A 19503-nucleotide genomic window follows, 5' to 3' on the forward strand; every position below is an offset into this window, starting at 1 on the left:
TGAACAGCCCTCCACCTCCGCTGCTGCTAGTGGACAGGAGGCCCCGCCATAGGAACAAAAGGCCACCAGCACCCCACCCCCTGCGGAAGGAGAACCACCCCGCAAATGGTCCCTCCGATCCAGGCAGATGCCAGAGAAAATTGCCAAGACCCCGCCAGGAAATAAGACTTTCCTGATTCTCACCATTCTGTCGAACTCTGTCACCCTGTCCACCTTGAACTGCCATTACTCCAATTCTATGCCCCATTGGACAATGCACCTGTGATACCAAGAGACTGGACTCTACCATGGCATTTCCTCCACCATTAGCCCAGCCCATTCCACTACCCCCTCTACTTATGAGCACTTAAATAAATACCCTTGGAACAAATACTAATCTGGAGTCTGTCAAATGATTCACATATGTATTAGTACAACATTATCAAAGCATTGTAATTCAAATGTACAGTGAAATATACTTTGGAATGACCTTTGGTGGGCAGCAGTACACATAGCAGGAGCCAGAGTGTGGGCACAGAGATCTGAAAATAGAGATGCCAAAGGCACAGTCAGTGGCCATAGACATAGGGAAACAGGCTGCCATGTACTACGTCCAACAGAAAACTGAAATGTAAAGTGAACTTACAGTGTCTTACCTGTGTGTCACTGGAAGTACTGCTGAATTATATTGCTTCTGTTGTCAACATCTTCTTCCTCTGCCTCCTCTTCCTCACTGTCTACAGGCTCCACTGCTGCCACAAGACCATCTCCAGGCACATCCTCCTGCAGAAAAGGCACCTGGCTTCTCAAGGGCAGGTTGTGCAACATGCAACACGCAACAATGATCTGGCACACCTTCTTGGGTGAGTAGTACAGGGAGCCATCTGTCAGATGGAGGCACCGGAACCTGGCCTTCAGGAGACCGAAGGTCCTTTCAATAACCCTCCTTCACCGCCCATGTGCCTCATTGTAACGGTCCTCTGCCCTCATCCTGGCATTCCTCACTGGGGGCAGTAGCCATGAGAGGTTGGGGTAACCAGAGTCACTTGCAAATATAGAGGGACAACTGTTAGACACACTCTAACCCTTAGGGACAACCCCATACCCAGACACCTACTCATAGTGTGTGGGGACCTTGGGCTCACCTATTAGCCACACCCGGTGGCTCTGGAGTTGTCCCATCACATATGGGATGCTACTATTCCTCAAGATAAAGGCGTCATGCACAGAGCCAGGATATTTGGCATTCACATGGGAGATGTACTGGTCCGCCAAACACACTATCTGCACATTCATACAGTGATAGCTTTTTCTATTCCTGAAAACTTGTTCATTTCTCCGGGGGGGGGGAGGGACAAATGCCACGTGTACCATCAATGGCACCAATGATGTTGGGGATATGTCCCAGGGCATAAAAGTCAACTTTCACTGTGGCCAAATCCTCCACCTGGGGGAACACGATGTAACTGCGCATGTATTTCAGCAGGGCTGACAACACTCTGGTCCACACGTTGGAGAACACTGGCTGCGACATCCCTGATGCCATGGCCACTCTTGTTTGGAAGGAACCATTAGCCAGGAAATGGAGCACTGACTGGACCTGCACTAGAGGGGGGATACCGGTGGGCTGGCGGATAGCTGCCATCAGGTCTGGCTCCAATTGTGCACACAGTTCTATGATTGTGGCATGATCAAGTCTGTAGGTTATGATAATGTGTCTGTCCTCCATTGTCGCAAGGTCCACCAGGGGTCTGTACACGGGAGGATGCCGCCATCTCATATTCAGCCTCAGCGGTTGAAGCCTATGGAAGAAAACGGTAAGCAGATGGTCATATTCCCACATCTATTGCACTAATGATGATTTGTTTACTTTACAGAAACAAGATGTGAATCCGACAATCAAGTGCTGTGACAATCTCTGCTGTGACGCAGTTAGGTGCCAGGCCCTGTGCCCCCCTGAAATGGCAGCAGCCTGACCTGTGAGGAGGGACAAGTGGAAATGAGTTAATTGCGCTGGCGTTGTGCGCCGTCGTGGTAGGCGGTAGAAGACCACCGCGCAACTTTGCATTGGTTATCATTGGGCCCTACGGGTTCCCGCAGCCAATGGCGATGTACGCCAGTGGTGATGGTACGCACTGCCGCGGACGTGACTGTCATTTTCTATCTGTTCACTCACTTCCTACCTGACCTTCAACAGGAGAGGACCTACACTGCAAGTGCTGCTGTGACCTGTGTCTGGAAGCGACAATGGCTCTTGTGCCTAGGGAAAGGGGCCCTGCCTTCACTGCAGAGGAGTTGGAGAAACTGGTGGATGGGGTCCTACCCCAGTACATGTTACTCTATGGTCCTCCAGACAAACAGGTGAGTACACTGTGAGCATGATTCGTGGGCCATGGATGTATGGAGTGCTGTGTATGTAAGCCACATATGGGGTGGAGGCAGTGGCGTCCTAGCCAGAGTGCTGCATGTAAGGTGGTCAATGTATGTGCATCAGGGGATGGGAGGGATATGGTGGGCCATGAGTGTGACGGTCCGGACGGTTGACTAATTCCGTTTTCTGCTGTCTTTTCCATGCAGGCCAGCGACCACCAGAAAAAGGGTATTTGGTGTGCCATCGCCAAGGAGGTGCGGACCCTGGGGGTCTTTGACAGGCAGAGCACCCACTGCCGCAAGAGGTGGGAGGACCTGCGCCGCTGGGCAAAGAAGACAGCTGAGGCCCAGCTGGGGCTGGCCTCCCAACGAGGAAGGGGTGCCCGTCGCACCATGACCCCTCTGATGTTCCGCATCCTGGCGGTGGCCTATCCAGAGTTGGATGGGCGCTTGAAGGCATCACAGCAGCCACAAGGGGGTGAGTACAAATTCTGAATCCTGACTTTGCGTGCGTTAAGAGGTACCTGGGTGGGGGATGTGGGCTATCGGTGCCCCTAGGCCAGGGCGAAGATGGCAGGGTAGGTCCCTTATTGGGAAGGCTCTGAAGCACTCCTACCCCAATAGTGTTAGTGGGCATCTACTACTGGGCAGGGTCCTGTGGGTTTCAGGTGTGCAGCTAATGGCATTAGGCATTGTACCCCATGGGCTGGTGACTATCTTAGTAAATGGTTGGGCATGGCCTAGTGCATAGGGCTGCTCCCTGTGTGTTGTGTACGCCAACTGTAGTGGTGTTGCTGGCATTGACCAAGTGTATCCTCTGTCTCTCCCCCCTTTTTTTTTGTCACCCTGTCCTTGTGTGCATTAGCATCATCTGGCAGAGGAGCAGAGGCACCGGCCACGGAGGGAGCTGCATCCCACATGGGCCTGGAGGCCGAATCCACTGACGGTGAGGGCACCAGTGGGACAGAGGGTGAGGGGAGCACCACGACAAGGACAGGAGGGGAGACCACAGACAGTGACTCCTCCTCCGATGGAGGCTCCCTGGCGGTGGCAAACACCTCTGTGCCCACCCCAACAACAGGTACAGCCGCCACCCCCCCTACCAGCACCACCCTCCCAGCAGCCCCTCAGCGTGTTTACTGTGCCCGCTCACCCAAGAGGGTGGGCATCTCCTTTGCTCCAGGCACCTCAGGCCCTGCCACAGTCAGCCCTGCTGCCCTCAGTGAGGAGGCTATTGACCTCCTGAGATCCCTCACTGTTGGGCAGTCAACCATTCTGAATGCCATCCAGGGTGTCGAGAGGCATTTGCAACAAACAAATGCATACCTGGAGGGCATTTACTCTGGCGTGGCGGCCCAACAGAGAGCATTTCAGGCTCTGGCGTCCGCACTGATGGCAGCCATTGTCCCTGTCTCTAGCCTCCCCCCTCCAACTTCCTCTGCCCAGTCCCAATCCCCTCAACCCTAGGCTATCCCAAGCACACCTTCAGACCAGCATTCACCTAAATCAACACACAGAAGTGGCTCAGGCAAAACAAGCACCACACATCATCCCACAGGCACTCACACAAACACCATACCCATGCAGACACACCAACATCCACTGCCTCCACTGTGTCCCCCTCCTCCTTGTCATCCACCTCCCTACCAGTAATGTCTCCACTCACACCTGCATGCACTACATCCTCATCCACTACCTCCATCACCAGCACATCCATCACTTCTCACCCCTCACTGGCAGTCACCACCCCCACATCCATGCACACGTCCCCTGTGTCCTCTCCCAGTGTGCCTGTGGCCCCTCCTCCCAAAGTACACAAACGCAAGCACCTACCCACCCAACAGCCATCCACCTCACAACAGCATCCAGCCCATGCACTTTCACCCAAACTCAGCAGCAGACAGACACCTCCTACAACCACTCCCTCATCCTCCACTCCCAAACCCTCTTCCTCTTCCCGCCCCAGTGTGTCTAAAAAGCTTTTCCTAGCAAACGTTGACCTCTTCCCTACCCCTCCACCCCCGTCCTTCTCCTCGGGCTAGAGTGTCCAGAACCCAGGCCAGCACCTCAGCCACCAAGTTGGCATCCGCTGTGGTACCTGCAACTCACAGAGGCTCAAAGGAGGCAACCATTAGCCCAGCCAGTGTGCCACCAACCCCTGCAAAGGACAAAAACATTCCACCACCTGCCAAGGTGAATAAGGGGACAGCATGCAGCAAGGGCAAGGGCGAGGAGCACAACCCACCCAGCAAGGCCTCCTCCAAAACTCCAGCTGCCAGAGCCAAGGTCACAACAGCATCTGCCAAGGTGAGGAAGGGGCAGAAAACCCAAGGCAAGGCACTTCAGCCGTCATAGGCTGCAGGTGAGCGCCTGGTGCCCACCAGCACAACCGCCAGCCCCGCCACCTGCACCGCGGGGAGCTCCACCAGCAGCCCCGCAGCAAGCACCGCTGCAAACACCGCCACCTGCACCGCCGCTAGCACCACTACTGTCAGCAGCAGCATCCCAAGTGGGCAGCCGTCTGAGGCTGCAGGAGAAGGGCTGGAGCCTCCCTTCACCACTGGCAGCACCAGCACCTGTACCACGGCCAGCACCGCCAGCAGCCCCGCTGCAAGCACTGCCGCAAGCACTGCCGCAAGCACCGCCACCTGCACTGCTGACAGTAGGACGACTACCAGCAGCAGCAGCCCCAGCGGGCAGCCGTCCGAGGCTGTAGGAGACGGGCTGGAGCCTCCCACCACCACTGGCAGTACCCCCACCAGCACCGGCACTACCACCAGTTTGCAGCCTTAGCCTCCGCAGGATGGAGTCTATCCCTGCCTCCATGGACTATCATGCAATCTGGTCCCTGCAAATCTCGTGCCTCAGACACCCAGGTGAGGGAATATGAATTGCCACACCCCAAGTGCTGCATCACTGGGCACAAGGCCCCCTCCAGAACCATTGAAGATATGCATCTACTCACCCCCCTCCTTGGCAAGATGAAGCACACTGGACACAAGGCACCCTCCAGAACCAGTGGAGAAGCCATCCACTAGAGAGACTGTAGCTTTGCACTCCACAGGACCAAGCAGTGGGCAAACCACCCACTAGAGAGACTGTGGCTTTGCACTCCCAAGGACCAAGCAGTGGGCAAACCACCCACTAGAGAGACTGTGGCTTTGCACTCCCCAGGACCAAGCAGTGGGCAAACCACCCACTATAGTGACTGTGGCTTTGCACTCCCCAGGACCAAGCAGTGGGCAAACCACCCACTTGAGAGACTGTGGCTTTGCACTCCCCAGGACCAAGCAGTGGGCAAACCACAACTTGAGAGGCTGTGGCTTTGCACTCCCCAGGACATCGCTCTGGGCATGGAGCCCCCTCCAGGAGCAGTGGCATTGTTCCATCTTCCGGCTGAGGTGCCCTCCCTTTCCCCGTCTCCACACTTTCCTAAAAAAACATAAAAGTCCCTGGTGGCTTGTGGGCTTTCTGCCTTCCTCGGGGTGGCAGATTAGGGGCTATGCCCCCCATCTGCACCTGCGGGGGCAGAAAGACTGTATCATTTAAAAAAATTAATGTTGAGCAAAAGCCCTTGCCCAAAGGCCCGCTTCCACCTCCCTGGTGGCCTAGTGGAGTGGATCCCTGCTTGGGGATCGCCCTCCTGAGGTGATCCCCAAACAAGGATCCACTAGGGAAATGTACCTTTGGAAAGGGAAGATTCTCACCTTTTCAGTGGTACCTCTTCCATTTAAATTGGCTCTCAGGGGGCAGAGATTATGCCTCTGAGCACTGAAGAAATTTAAAACTAATTTTTCTTTCATTTTCCCCTGTAATGACGTTGGCGTGCACAGCACCCCAATCGTCAATTCAGGGTGGGCATATTTTTAGCCTTGGTTGCTGGGGCAGCTCTTCTGCCTGCACCAGAGGGATTTCCTGTGCCATGTGCATGGATGGCCAGAGTCCAGGGGCCGTCTGACCCACATGAGCACTGAATTCCAGAGAAAACAAAATACAAGACCAAATTTTCTCACTAACACGTATGGCCATACTCCATTTCTTCAAACATGAAAGCAGTTGTTTGGGGATTTTTGAATTAAGTGCTCTAAATCCAAGCGCATAGATCTATTGGAATTTGATACATTTGTACCAGGTGTCTGCTTAGTTCTGGAACCAAACATCGACACTAAAATGGTGAAGAATGTGCAGATGTTTTTGCACGCTTTATATGCACATTTTCAGGTTTGTACTCTTTCCCACCATCAGCTGACAGCTGTTGGGGAAACGAAGCCTGAAACCCCCAGGCCTTTCACTCAGCCTATACCTACTCCAGACTGGCGGTCTCAATTTGAGGATGGCCATCTATCCACAGAGGCCACAGACAACTCTGCTTCCTGGTCTGGTGAAGCCAGCTTGCCACCCAAGCTGCCACTCGTTGCTAGCATTTAGAACACTTTTATTCTCTTTCTATGAGGACCTAGTGGGTTGTCCTGTATCCCTAGGGCCCTCCTACACCTCACCACTTCAGACACCTCCCATGAGGAGGTGGGTGTGCCCCACTATTGCACCCTGTAGCCAGGGTGCTCGGTGTGAGCCCAATCACCCCTTGTGAACCTTTTGCCATGAATCCATATGCAAGTAGGTATAGCACTGGGCCATTAGAAGAATGATACTGATGTGGGTTTGCATGATGGATGAAGTTGCCTGACTCCTTTGCGTGCCCAATGTTCCCCACAGATGGCTGCTGGGATTGTGGGCAGGCGTGCTATACAGATGTGACATTCTATGCCATATTGTTTTCTGCCCTACAGGTTTCCATTGTGCAAGCCAATGGAGAGTGCCAATGTTAGGCTTGCTGAACTTGGTGACAGCTAGACCACAAGACTATACCTGGATGATCTCAGTTCTTTCTGGCAGCAACCATCGTGAAAGTTGTCACAATGACACCACCAATCTCTACCCTGCTATTACAGTGAACATCGATCAAATAATACATCAAGATTTATTTTAGGAGGTGACTTGGACCTACTGTGATGTGTACATGAATCAACTGGACACCAATTTAAAATTGCTTCGGACCCAACAACATAGCCAGTAGTTGTGTCTGGTGAAGAATTGTGGCAGCTTCATAGCTGTGGCTTTCCTGCCTAGCAAAGGAACAGACTATGGGCCTGGTTTTGATCCTGGCGGAGAGACTACTCTGTCACAAATGTGACGGATATCCTGTTGGTCGTATTACGATTCCCATATGATATAATGGGATCGTAATACGTCGGATGGGATATCCATTACGTTTGTGACGCAGTAACCACCTCTGCCAGGATCTAAATCAGGCCCAATATTACTAGATGCCTGCAATGCATAGTTTTAAAGGTCAAGCACTCTGGCCTGTTGTAATCTATCTGTTGGCGTTTAACCACGCCCACCGCACCCCCATCACTATCCCTCGTTCATGAGCTTGCCTTTAAAAAATCCTTTGGTATCATTGGTAAATGCTTTAAATTTGTCCCTCCTTGGGGCAGTTTTGTTACCGCCTGGGCCATCGACCCTGTTACATGGATAACTGCACGTTTGCTGATACGTTTGACTGTGAGCGAACTTCTTTTTCCTTTTGTGTTTCTCCTTTGCACTCATGCTCATGGATGACGGGAAGCTTTGAATCGGCTTGCTTATATCTACTGTTTTACTTTTCATTTTCAATGTATGTGGCAAGAAAAGTCCAGTTAGAAATTTACAACGCCAATAGCTCTAACTTGAGCAAACGTGAGACCCATTAAATTGAAAATGCCTGTGTTCTACACGGTCACCCCCAAGGCAGACTAAGGGGGTCATTCAGACCTTGGCGGACGGCGGAGGCCGTCCGCCAAGGTACCGCCGACAAATGACCGCACCGCGGTCAAAAGACCGCGGCGGCCATTCAAACATTTCCGCTGGGCCGGCGGGCGCTCTCCAAAAGAGCGCCCGCCGGCCCAGCGGAAATGCCCCTGCAACGTGGACGCCGGCTCAGAATTGAGCCGGCGTAGTTGCAGGGGTGCGACGGGTGCAGTTGCACCCGTCGCGTATTTCAGTGTCTGCAAGGCAGACACTGAAATACTTTGTGGGACCCTCTTATGGGGGCCCCTGCAGTGCCCATGCCATTGGCCCCGCGGCACCCCCTACCGCCATCCTGTTCATGGCGGGTTTCCCGCCATGAACAGGATGGCGGTAGGGGGTGTCTGAATCCCCATGGCGGCGGAGCGCGCTCCGCCGCCATGGAGGATTCAATGGGGCAGCGGTAAACCGGCGGGAGACCACCGGTTTACCCTTTCTGACCGCGGCTGAACCGCCGCGGTCAGAATGCCCTTGGGAGCACCGCCAGCCTGTTGGCGGTGCTCCCGTGGTCGGTGACCCTGGCGGTCACCGGCCGCCAGGGTCAGAATGACCCCCTAAGTGGCCTATCTGCTGGTCTCCCAAAAAAGAGTCTGAAAAGTAGAAGGGATGGCATGGAATGTTATCTATTAACTTATTAATTAAAAAAGCATTCGGAAAGCCAATAAGTCTGACTTGAATGTGCTGATTCCTGCACTCACAGAGGCACATCACTCACACTTACCTACACACACAAACACACCGATCACCTTACATTCAGGCCCTATGGTTACCTTGTCCTTATAGGCACTCACAATACACACTGAAATACTCGCTGAAACCCTGCACTTAGGCACATGAGTCAACATTCACTCACCCAGGCTTAATGTTCACTTTATATTCACACAGGCATCCTACTAACCATACATGCATATAGGCAGATGACTCATTCTACACTGGCACGAGAAATCCCTTCAGCCTGCACTCAAATGGATCCCCTTGCACTCATACATGCACACCACTGAGTGTAACCTCATAAGTGCACACTTGCCGTGCATTCATAAGATACTCCCCTTTACATTGCACTTCCAATACACATCACTCACACTGCACACGCATAGTTCTCATTGCCACTCACAAAGTGGCACAGCTCACCCTACACTCACACAGGCACGCAGATCAACCTGCAGTTGTACAAGCACTCCCACGAGCCTGCATTCAAAGTACACACCACTCACCCTGTACACAGTCACCTTGATGGCCCTAGTCACAAAAGCACACTCCTCGCCTCGCGCCCAAGTAAGCGCATCCATCATCCACCCTACACTGATATAGGTCATTCTTCCAGCTATATTCACAGGGGCACACATCTCACCTTGCACTCACAGAGGGGCGCCGCACAACCTGCACCGAGACAGTCATTGGGGAGGGCTGGGAACAGAACAGGTCATGCAAATAGTGGAGCATGTGCCTATTTACTTATGTTTTAATCTAATTGGCTGTTCTGCAAAAACACCTTTTGTGACCTCCTGATAAATTGTGTTTTTCATGTTCTGCTCGATCTTTGCTGCCAAGCACATTAACTAGGCTTGTGCCCCCCAGTGCCAAGCCGCTGTGCCCTGTGCCTGAAACATGAAGTTGGTGGAGGTGGGGGTGGTGGGGATGGGGAGGTTACTCATTGAACTCTGCCGGACTGAGAACCGCCTGATCTGCTGAGAGAAACAGAGCGCATTAAAGGGTAGCGCTGGATGATTACAATGCAAGCGCTGAGTGAAGTCAGAGATCGGAGGCGTGGCAATAAACCTTGGGTTCGCTCCGTGGAATTTTCACCCCACCAACCTTTCTTCTGTCCATTAACTGGGACGTCGAAATGGTGTAGTCAACACTGGTAATCCTCTTTCTTTTAATACACTTGTGTGTCTGAGGAAACTGACTCTGAATTACTGACGCCATTTCTCAGAGACGCGCTGCACTTATTGCTTTCATTTGTTTTGATACATGAAAACACTTTGGTTTCCTTTGGGAGTCGTTGCCACAGGGCCTCCTTTCCTGCGATGCTCTGAATATTAGAATCTGAAACCAGGCCCATCTTTTAACTTCTATGCGCCTGCTATTCTTAAACTCCTCCCCCTTGCATCATGTGTACAGCTCTGCCCCTCCCCCTTCCTTTCCTCTTCAGCACTGTCACCCTAGCCTGGCGCAGCACCCCGGACCAGCGCCACACTGGACTCAGGTGCCTAAGATATAACGCTTAAAGCTACCGTCCACCCCACCCGTCACACTGTCTACTGCGGCCACTGTATCCTCCGTGAAGTCGGGGAGACCAGTGGGTAGAAGCAATGGAGAGAATAATACGGCAGCGTTGAAAAATTTGTCAAATTCATAATTAAGCGGAAAACGCCGCGTTTGCGGAATCACATAATTCCAGTGGCCCAAAGTATTCCCCTCGCTAGTGGCGTAACCAGCATTACCTATCCTTGTTCTGTCTGTTATTCAATCTAGTTCGGCGTCCACAGGTTTTCTGGTCTAAGCAAGAACCCGTGCCAATCGTGTGCACTGGCATGACCTTTGTGTGTCACACATCCAATAGCTGGGATGTCTCAAATGATCTCCACCAGTGTATATTTGTAGTGAACCAGAAAAAATACCAGCAGCGAGCAGTGATGCTGGAACACATTTCAGTGTGGGGGTACTGCCATTAATGTTATATCATTGAAGTCATAGGGAGTGTGAAAACCCCAAGTGTCATACAAAAAAGACTCATACTCCGTAAATTAATTTCCACCAAAGGCTAAATTAACGCATTTGTAATAGATGAAAGCACGCAGGTGTCCATCTGACAAAAAACAAATTCCCACATTTATACTTTTTTTACCGCCTCATTTGCGTCGTTTTTTGATGCAAAAGCGGCGCAAACTTACAAAATACGATTGTATTTTGTAAGTTTGCGCCGCTTTTGCGTAAAAAAACGACGCAAATGCGGCGCTAAAAAAAGTATAAATATTGGCCAAAGTGTGACCTAAAATTCCTATGTATGTACGCGGTATTGTATTGTATTGTAATAGTATTTATATAGCGCTTACTACCCCTGATGAGGCGTTGAAGCGCTTTTCGGCGAGTAGCACGCTACTCTGGAACCCAGCAAGAATTAGTGAAGGATTAGTATCGGGAAATATGAGTACAGTTTTAGTATTATTATGATTTAATTTGAGACGCGGATATGAGAGTTTGTTCGTTAGATTGACTGGAATAATGGAGGGGTGGAGGAGGAAAGAAATCCAGAAGTGTTAATTGTGAGTATATCCCTCATTTACTCAATCCAAAGGCTTGGGATGAGTAAAGGGGGATGGAGGAGGGAAGAGTCTGTGGAAGCGTTAGGGAGATCATAATAGCAGGGTTAGATAAATGAGGGAGAATTTAGTAGGGTTGTGTGAGAGGGAATGGTAGTAGAGTGAGGTTTGGTGAGTTAGATGTGGAAGCGGAGGGAAGAGCTTAGGCGGAGTTATTTAGGAGATGAAAGTAGTAGGAAGGAATTGGGATGAGTCAGAGTGGGAATGGAGGATAGTTTGATAGATACATGACATATGATGATAGGTAGATAAGTGTGATAAGATGAGAGCAGGGATTCATAGATATCTAGTATAACAACCCACCCAGGAGCCATGCAATGACCCACGAACATGGCAAGCACAGAAACAACATTTACACATACATACATACCTACACACACATATATATATATATATATATATATATATATATATATATATATATATATATATATATCTATATAAATATCTCTCTCTCTCTCTCTCTCTCTCTCTATATATATATATATATATATATATATACATACACACATACACACACACATACAAACACACATGAATACACACACATATGCACACATATATGTACATACAATACATAATTAGAACCATGGGTAAATATACTTAGTCAAACAGGTTTAAAGAGTGTGTGTGTATTTTATTGTTATGACATAGTAGCAATACATATTTTCTAAAGAACTATACATAACTAGAAATAGACACATAATCAGAAAAAAAATTCTCAACATAGGCATATGCAGTCCATAGTTTTAGAAGGATGTACCACCTATAGTCTTTTTCTTGTATGGTGGTGTTCTAAGGCTGGGTGCCAATCTTGAGCGGAGGTTTCTTTGTTGGATGTATTTGGTTATTTTGTTTCTTATAAAAAGCGGTCCTGTTCCATGTATAGTTTTGTGGGTGATACAAAGCAACTTGAAAGTGCATCTTCTGGCAAAGGGTAACCAGTGTAGTGCTCTCAAGGAAGGGGAGATGTGAGCTTGCAGCTTTACATATAATAGTAACCTGGCTGCGGAGTTCTGGATACGTTGTAGTTTTTTCATAATAGATAGAGATGATCCATGGTAGAGGCCATTGGCGTAATCCAGTTTGGATAGTACACGCAAGATAGTAGCTTGCACCTTGTGTGGAAATCCGAGGTGGGGGAAGATGCGTCATAAAGTCTTCAAGGTGATGAAGCTTGTTCGTGCTAATTTGTCCACTTGGGCATTGATAGTTAACTTGAAATCCATGGTGATTCCAAGGTTTTTAACTTCCTTGGATAATTGAGGAGGTGGTCCGAGATCGTCAGGCCAGATGCACAGAGGGTCATAACTTTTCCAGTCACCACATATGAGTATTTCTGTTTTCGAGGTATTTAGTTTGAGATGGCTCCAGGTCATCCACTGATCAACGGCTCTGAGGCAACTGAAGATTTGCGAGTTTTCAATGTTTTTGGGGCATTCTAATTTAAGTAGTATTTGTGTGTCATCTGCATAGCTGTAGCATGTGAGATGGAAATCATTGATCAGTTCTGGTAAAGATATCATGTAGATGTTGAAAAGCAGAGGCGAGATGATTGATCCTTGGGGGACCCCTGCTTTTGTGAGGTAGGGTTCGGACGAGAAGGGAGGCGAGTGGATGATATTAGATCTTTTTTGAAGATAGGAAGTAATCCAGTTGAGAGCAATCCCTTGTATGCCGGCTTCGTGGAGTCTTTGAATTAGGGTGTGATGGTCAACCGTATCAAAGGCAGCCGAGAAACACGAATTACACAGTTCCATAATGGCTACACTGAAAACTGGGAAGTTTGGTATCAAACTCCTCAGCACAATAAATGCACACTGATGGCAGTGTGGAATTTATTGTAAAATGCACCCAGAGGGCATCTTAGAAATGCCCCATGAATACCTACCCGACTTCCAGTGTAGGCTGACCAGTTTCTGCCAGCCTGCCACATACCAGACATGTTGCTGGCCACATGGGGAGAGTGCCTTTGTCACTCTGTGGCCAGGAACAAAGCCTGTACTGGGTGGAGGTGCTTCTCACCTCCCCGAGCAGGAACTGTAACACCTGGCTGTGAGCCTCAAAGGCTCAACCCTTTTGTTACAACGCCCCAGGTCACTTTTGGCAGCAAGGCTGGAGGAGATAATGAGAAAAACAAGGAGGAGTCGCACACCAGTCAGGACAGCCCCATGGTATCCTGAGCCGAGGTGACCCCTGCATTTAGAAATCCTCCATCTTGAGTTTGGAGGATTCCCCCAATAGGATTAGGGAGGTGCCCCCCTGCTCACAGGGAGGAGGCACAAAGAGGGTGTAGCCACCCTCAAGGACAGTAGCTATGTAGTTGTAAGTTTGCATTTGTCTCATAGCGACCCTGATAATTTAGCTTTTTTTTACGATGAGATGTTTATAGATCTCAGATGATAGAGGGTTAAAAAGCAACAGTCGGGTTTATAACCTGTGCTCACGAGTTCAAACCCATATTATTTAGATTCGGAGTAAGGGGCATATTTATACTCCGTTTGCGCCGAATTTGCGTCATTTTTTTCGATGCAAATTTGACGCAAAACTAACTCTATATTTATACTTTGGCGTTAGACGCGTCTAGCGCCAAAGTTCATGGAGTTAGCGTCATTTTTTGGCGTGAACACCTTCCTTGCGTTAATGATATGCAAGGTAGGCGTTCCCGTCTAAAAAAATGACTCAGATGCTATTGCGTCGGATTTATACTCCCGGGCAAAAATCACGCCCGGGAGTGGGCGGGACTGAAAAACCCGCATTTGCGCCGGATTTTAGCGCCTAGGTCAGGGCAGGCGTTAAGGGACCTGTGGGCTCAGAATGAGCCCAGAGGTGCCCTCCCAAGCCCCCAGGGACACCCCCTGCCACCCTTGCCCACCCCAGGAGGACACCCAAGGATGGAGGGACCCACCCCAGGGAAGAAAAGGTAAGTTGTGGTAAGTATATTTTTTTTTGGCATAGGGGGGCCTGATTTGTGCCCCCCTACATGCCACTATGCCCAATGACCATGCCCAGGGGACAGAAGTCCCCTGGGCATGGCCATTGGGCAAGGGGGCATGACTCCTGTCTTTGCTAAGACAGGAGGCATGTTAATGGCGTCTGGGCGCCAAAAAAAAATGGCGCAAATCGGGTTAAGACGTTTTTTTTGCCTCAGCCTGACTTGCCCCATTTTTGGACGCCCAAACGCCATTTTTCCCTACGCCGGCGCTGCCTGGTGTACGTGGTTTTTTTTCACGCACACCAGGCAGCGCCGGTCGGCTAACGCCATTCAATAAATACGGCGCCCTCATGGCGCTTCAGAATGACGTTAGCCGGCGCTAATTTTTTTGGCGCTAAACTGCGTTAGCGCAGTTTTGCGTCAAAAAGTATAAATATGGGCCTAAATATCCTAACAAAGTTTAAAACATCAAAACTGTCAGGCAGTTCTTTGATTTAATTACCCGTGTGTACAAGGTGCTGTTTGTTTTACCTGTTGCATTAAACCTCGCAGCGCTTGGTCACAATGTTGTTAACGAACATTTGGGACTCATAAAGCCCGAGTCCACAGACTACAGAATCATCTTAAGAACAATTTTTTGCGTTGTCTTTCCATAAATGAAGGCGATTACGCCAGTGCTTAATTTGTAAATACAAAACTGCCGGTGCCCAAAGACCTCCTCTTAAACATGCAGCTGCTGTAATTAAATGTGTGAACATGGAATACTGAGGCGGCACAATCCTGAAGCCATCTCGGGCCTCTTCAATCCATTTACAGCCACTCCCTGCCCCTTCAGCTCACTATTGCAGCTTTTTGCTTTCTCCCTTTGTGACGCTTTTTCGTTTTTTCCTTCATCTGTCTTTCCTATATGTGTCTTTTGCTCGCAGCAAATGCTTGAGGCAGAAGAATAAGCCCCGGCGCTCAAGAATATGTGCAGGTGCTGAGCACTGGAAATAACAAGCACAAATTAAGCACTGGATTCCGCATGTAGGCTGCCAGGCCTGATCAATTGAAGCGTCACCCTGTCCTTTAACTGGTAAATTTAGCTGGCTTAGATGTCCTTAAAGTACTTAATGCCATTCCTGCTCCAGCCTCCTCTCTTTTCACTCTCTCTCTCCAAGTAAGCCGCTTCCCTGCTTTAAATATTTTTGGCCCTCACACCACCCCTCCTGTTTGAAGGAGCTCGGTCCCAACCCAGAAACACATGTGGAGTCTCTGGCCTCACACTTGTCTTCCCCCAGCACTTAAGTTTATTTAGAGACACTGGCCTCATGTAGTTCACCTTGCCACATCCTATGAAGCCCTTTAGAGACTCTGACCTTCATTACAACTTTGGCGGTATTTCAGCAAAGGCGCCACACAGGCAGCCGCCAAAATACCGCCAGTGATGGCGGTCTCCTGACTGCTGCATTACGAGCCACACACAGGAGACCGCCTGTTAGAAATGGGGTTTCTGGTTGGCTAGGGTATGCACCTCAGCCAGGCAGAACCTACCCACTCTAGTCAGGGCTTGGGAGTTACACGTCCAAGATAACCCCTGCTCACCCCCTTGGTAGCTTGGCACGAGCAGTCAGGCTTAACCTGGAGGCAATGTGTAAAGCGTTCGCACAGCACACAACCCACGTGACACAAAATGTACACCACAAAGTAAATACCACACTGAACTATGTAAAAATAATCTGTATTGCACAAAACATAATTAGACCAACATTACACGTAAGTAATACCCTGCTACCTTAGCAGTTGTCAGAAGGTTACACAAGTTACTAATACTCTGCAAGAAGTTGCCGTTGTCACATTAGAACATGTAAGTACTCAGGATTCTGCAACATAAGCAGTAGTCAGAAATTATAATAAGAGGTATATGCACTTGTCACTAACAATTCTTAAATACCCATAAAAGGAACATTAGAGAATATACCAAAAGTCATATAAATACACATCAGCCAGACATGCCTAGAAAAGGAACATTCGCACATATATGTATCACCAGTACACAGGTAGGAAATAGCAAACCTCTGCAAGTCTGTGTTAGGCTCCTAGAGTCTAAATTTCCTAAAGAGTACCGGAATTATGGTGGAAGAAGGCACTTCCAGTGCCTGGAGATGATCATGGGGGCCCCCGGCGCTCCTATGCACCAAACGGGGGGGCCTCCCTCGTGGTGGGGCCCTGCCTCGGCCTCCTCGCACCCTGTCCGTGGGGTGGGGGTCGGGCGTGGCCCAGCAACAAGTTATGGCCCAAAACCGGGAAGGGACCTCCGACGAGGTCTCCTTTCCCGAGGCACTTGCTGGCGAAGAAAGCTGCCCAAATACCGGAGCGTTCCGTTCCTAGGGCAGAGACCGGAGAAGGGGCGCTCCTCGCGCCTTCTCCGTGTCCTGCAAGTGGTCCTATGAGCCTGGACCCCTCCGGGGGCCGGAAGACGCACTCGCGTGCACCGGGATCGGTGCGCGAGTGTTCGGGAGCTGTTCCCGGCCGTCGGGACGCTCCAAGGAGGAGAGGAGGTGGCTGGTGCCCCGGGGGCGCTCCTAGGAGCGGACCGTGCCCTGGGGGCGCCGCTAGGAGCACGCCGGCTCCATGGAGATCTCTTTCGTGCCCGGGGGCACTTAGTCGAGCGCGGACCTCGCGCTAATAATAGCCCAGGATCCCGGGCTGCGGCGGTGATCCGGAGGGCCAGAATAAAACGATTTCACAAGATTGAAGGCCAATTTGAGGCCCGGGCTGCGGCGGTGAATTTTAGCGTTTCCCAATAAAGCGCTTTTCACAGCGCTGAGGCAAATCTGCAGCCTGGGCTGCGGCGGTGATTCTTCCTTAGAATCAAAAGAGCACCACTTTGAAGAAGCGCTCTGGGCAAGTGGTAGAAGGATTGGCAGGGGTGAGGGGCCACAACATCCTGTCCCTGGGAGCAACCAGAACTAGAAGAAGCACAGGGCTGGTGGAACCAGCTACAGGCCAGCACAAGGGGTGCAGATGGTGACAGTTCCTCCTAGTGACCAGGCAGGTCACAGGTCAGCACAACAGCAGCAGTCCAAGGTGGTTTCCTGGTGAGTCCATTCATCAGCGTTCTGTGTCCAGTTTCAAGTTCCAAGAATGTTCAAATTGTGGGGAAAATTCCCCTGTACTTATAGTCAGTTTTTACAGTGTTTCACAATGGTGGGGTGAGGAGGTTCCAGCCAGTTACAACTGGTTCTGGGAGTGCCCCCTCTCTCCTTTCAGCACAGGCTCCAAACATCAGTGGGGGGTTAACGACCCTATTGTGTGAGGCCAGGGCACAGTCTTTACAAATGCAGGTGTGCCCCCCCTCTCCCTTCTCTCAGCCCAGGTAGGCTTTACAATATGTAGATGCACCTCGGTGTCACCTCCACCCTCCCTGTGTTCAGGCTGTCTGAGAAGTATGCACAAAGCCCCAACTGTCAGTCTGCCCAGACGTTGATTGGAGACAAGCTGCAAAACACCAAAGTTATAAGTACAGATAAATGCGCACTTTCTAGAAGTGGCATTTCCGTGACAGTAATAACAAATACACCTACACCAGTAAGTAGCATTTCTTACCACTGTCACAACCATACCAAACATGCCTACGCTACCCCTCATAAATCAGACAATACCCCTTCCACATAATGCAGGGCATTTCCAATGCAATCCTATGTGAGGGCAGCACTCACAGTAGTGAGACACCAAGTTAGGCTGTTTGTCACTACCAGGACAGGCCACGCAACATGGCACATGTCCTGCCTTCTACATACATGGCATCCTGCCCAGAGGGCTAGCTAGGGCGTACTTTAGGGGTGACTTACATGTAGTGAAAGGGGAGTTATGGGCCTGGCAAGTAAATTTAGATGCCAGGTCCCTGTGGCAGGAAACTGCGCACACAGGCTCTGCGCTAGCAGGCCTTAGATAGGTTTGACAGGCTACTTCAGTGGGTGGCGCAAGCAGCGCTGCAGGCCCACTAGTAGCATTTAATTTACAGGCCCTGGGTATAGAGATACCACTTTACAAGGGACTTATAGGTAAATTAAATATGCCAATCAGGTATAATCCAATCATACCAAATTTGTAAGAGAGAGCACATGCACTTTAGCACTGGTTAGCAGTGAAAAAGTGCTCAGAGTCAAAAACGTCAGCCAACAAAGGTCAGAAAAATAAGGAGACAAAAGCAAAAAGTCTGGGGAATGACCCTGTAAAAGGGCCAGGTCCAACATGACCCCCTACCAGCCCAAAGCAAGGGGAGAACAATCAATACCTTGATGGACTTCCCTGTTTAGGGCGATAGAACCAGGACCCTGGCCCGCAACTGCCGGGACATGATCCAGTTCTACGCCAATCTGAACCCAGTTGAATTCCTCTGTCTATGCTCCCAAGACAATCTAAGCTAACCCAGGGAGGCGTCCTAGTTGTCTGTGGCCAGAGCCAGGTCCCAGGCAAGCCCAGGGCCACTGGCCTCTGAAACCTTTCAGAGTGGGGGGAGGGAGCCCCAGGTGCATAGCATCCTGTTTCCACTCTCCTTCCTACCAGTTCAGGAGTTACCCCCTGCCACTGGTCTTCTAGCCTAGGGGCTGGTCCCATAGCCTGAATAGGGCCCAGGGGAGAATCTCTCCTCCTGCCCCTCCTCCTAGGGTTCCGCCTCCTCCGAGAAGGGGTTGTACCCCCAGAATCCAGAACTGCCAGGGCGCTTGTTACAGACGTCCTGGTCAGCTCACCCACCAGTTCAGAGGATCCCCCCTGTAACTGGTCTCCCAACCCAGGGTCCTTCTCCTCTGGCTGAGCTGGGGTCAGGAAATGGCCTTTCCTCCTCCTGCCCCTTCTTCTAGAGTTCCGCACCCTCCCATCAGGAGTGATACCCCCAGAAGTAATGGTAGAGAGACTGGGGACAGCCTTCTCCACCTCTAGGTCAAGGGAGCTACCCTGGACCTGGTTTTCCAACCTAGGGACAGTACCCTTTTGCTGGACATGAGTTAGGGGAGTGTCCTCCCTCAAACTCTCCCTTACAGAAACTGAATCCCTAGG

The sequence above is a fragment of the Pleurodeles waltl genome, chromosome 5 (assembly GCF_031143425.1).
Source record: "Pleurodeles waltl isolate 20211129_DDA chromosome 5, aPleWal1.hap1.20221129, whole genome shotgun sequence".
NCBI classification, from domain to species: Eukaryota; Metazoa; Chordata; class Amphibia; order Caudata; family Salamandridae; genus Pleurodeles; species Pleurodeles waltl.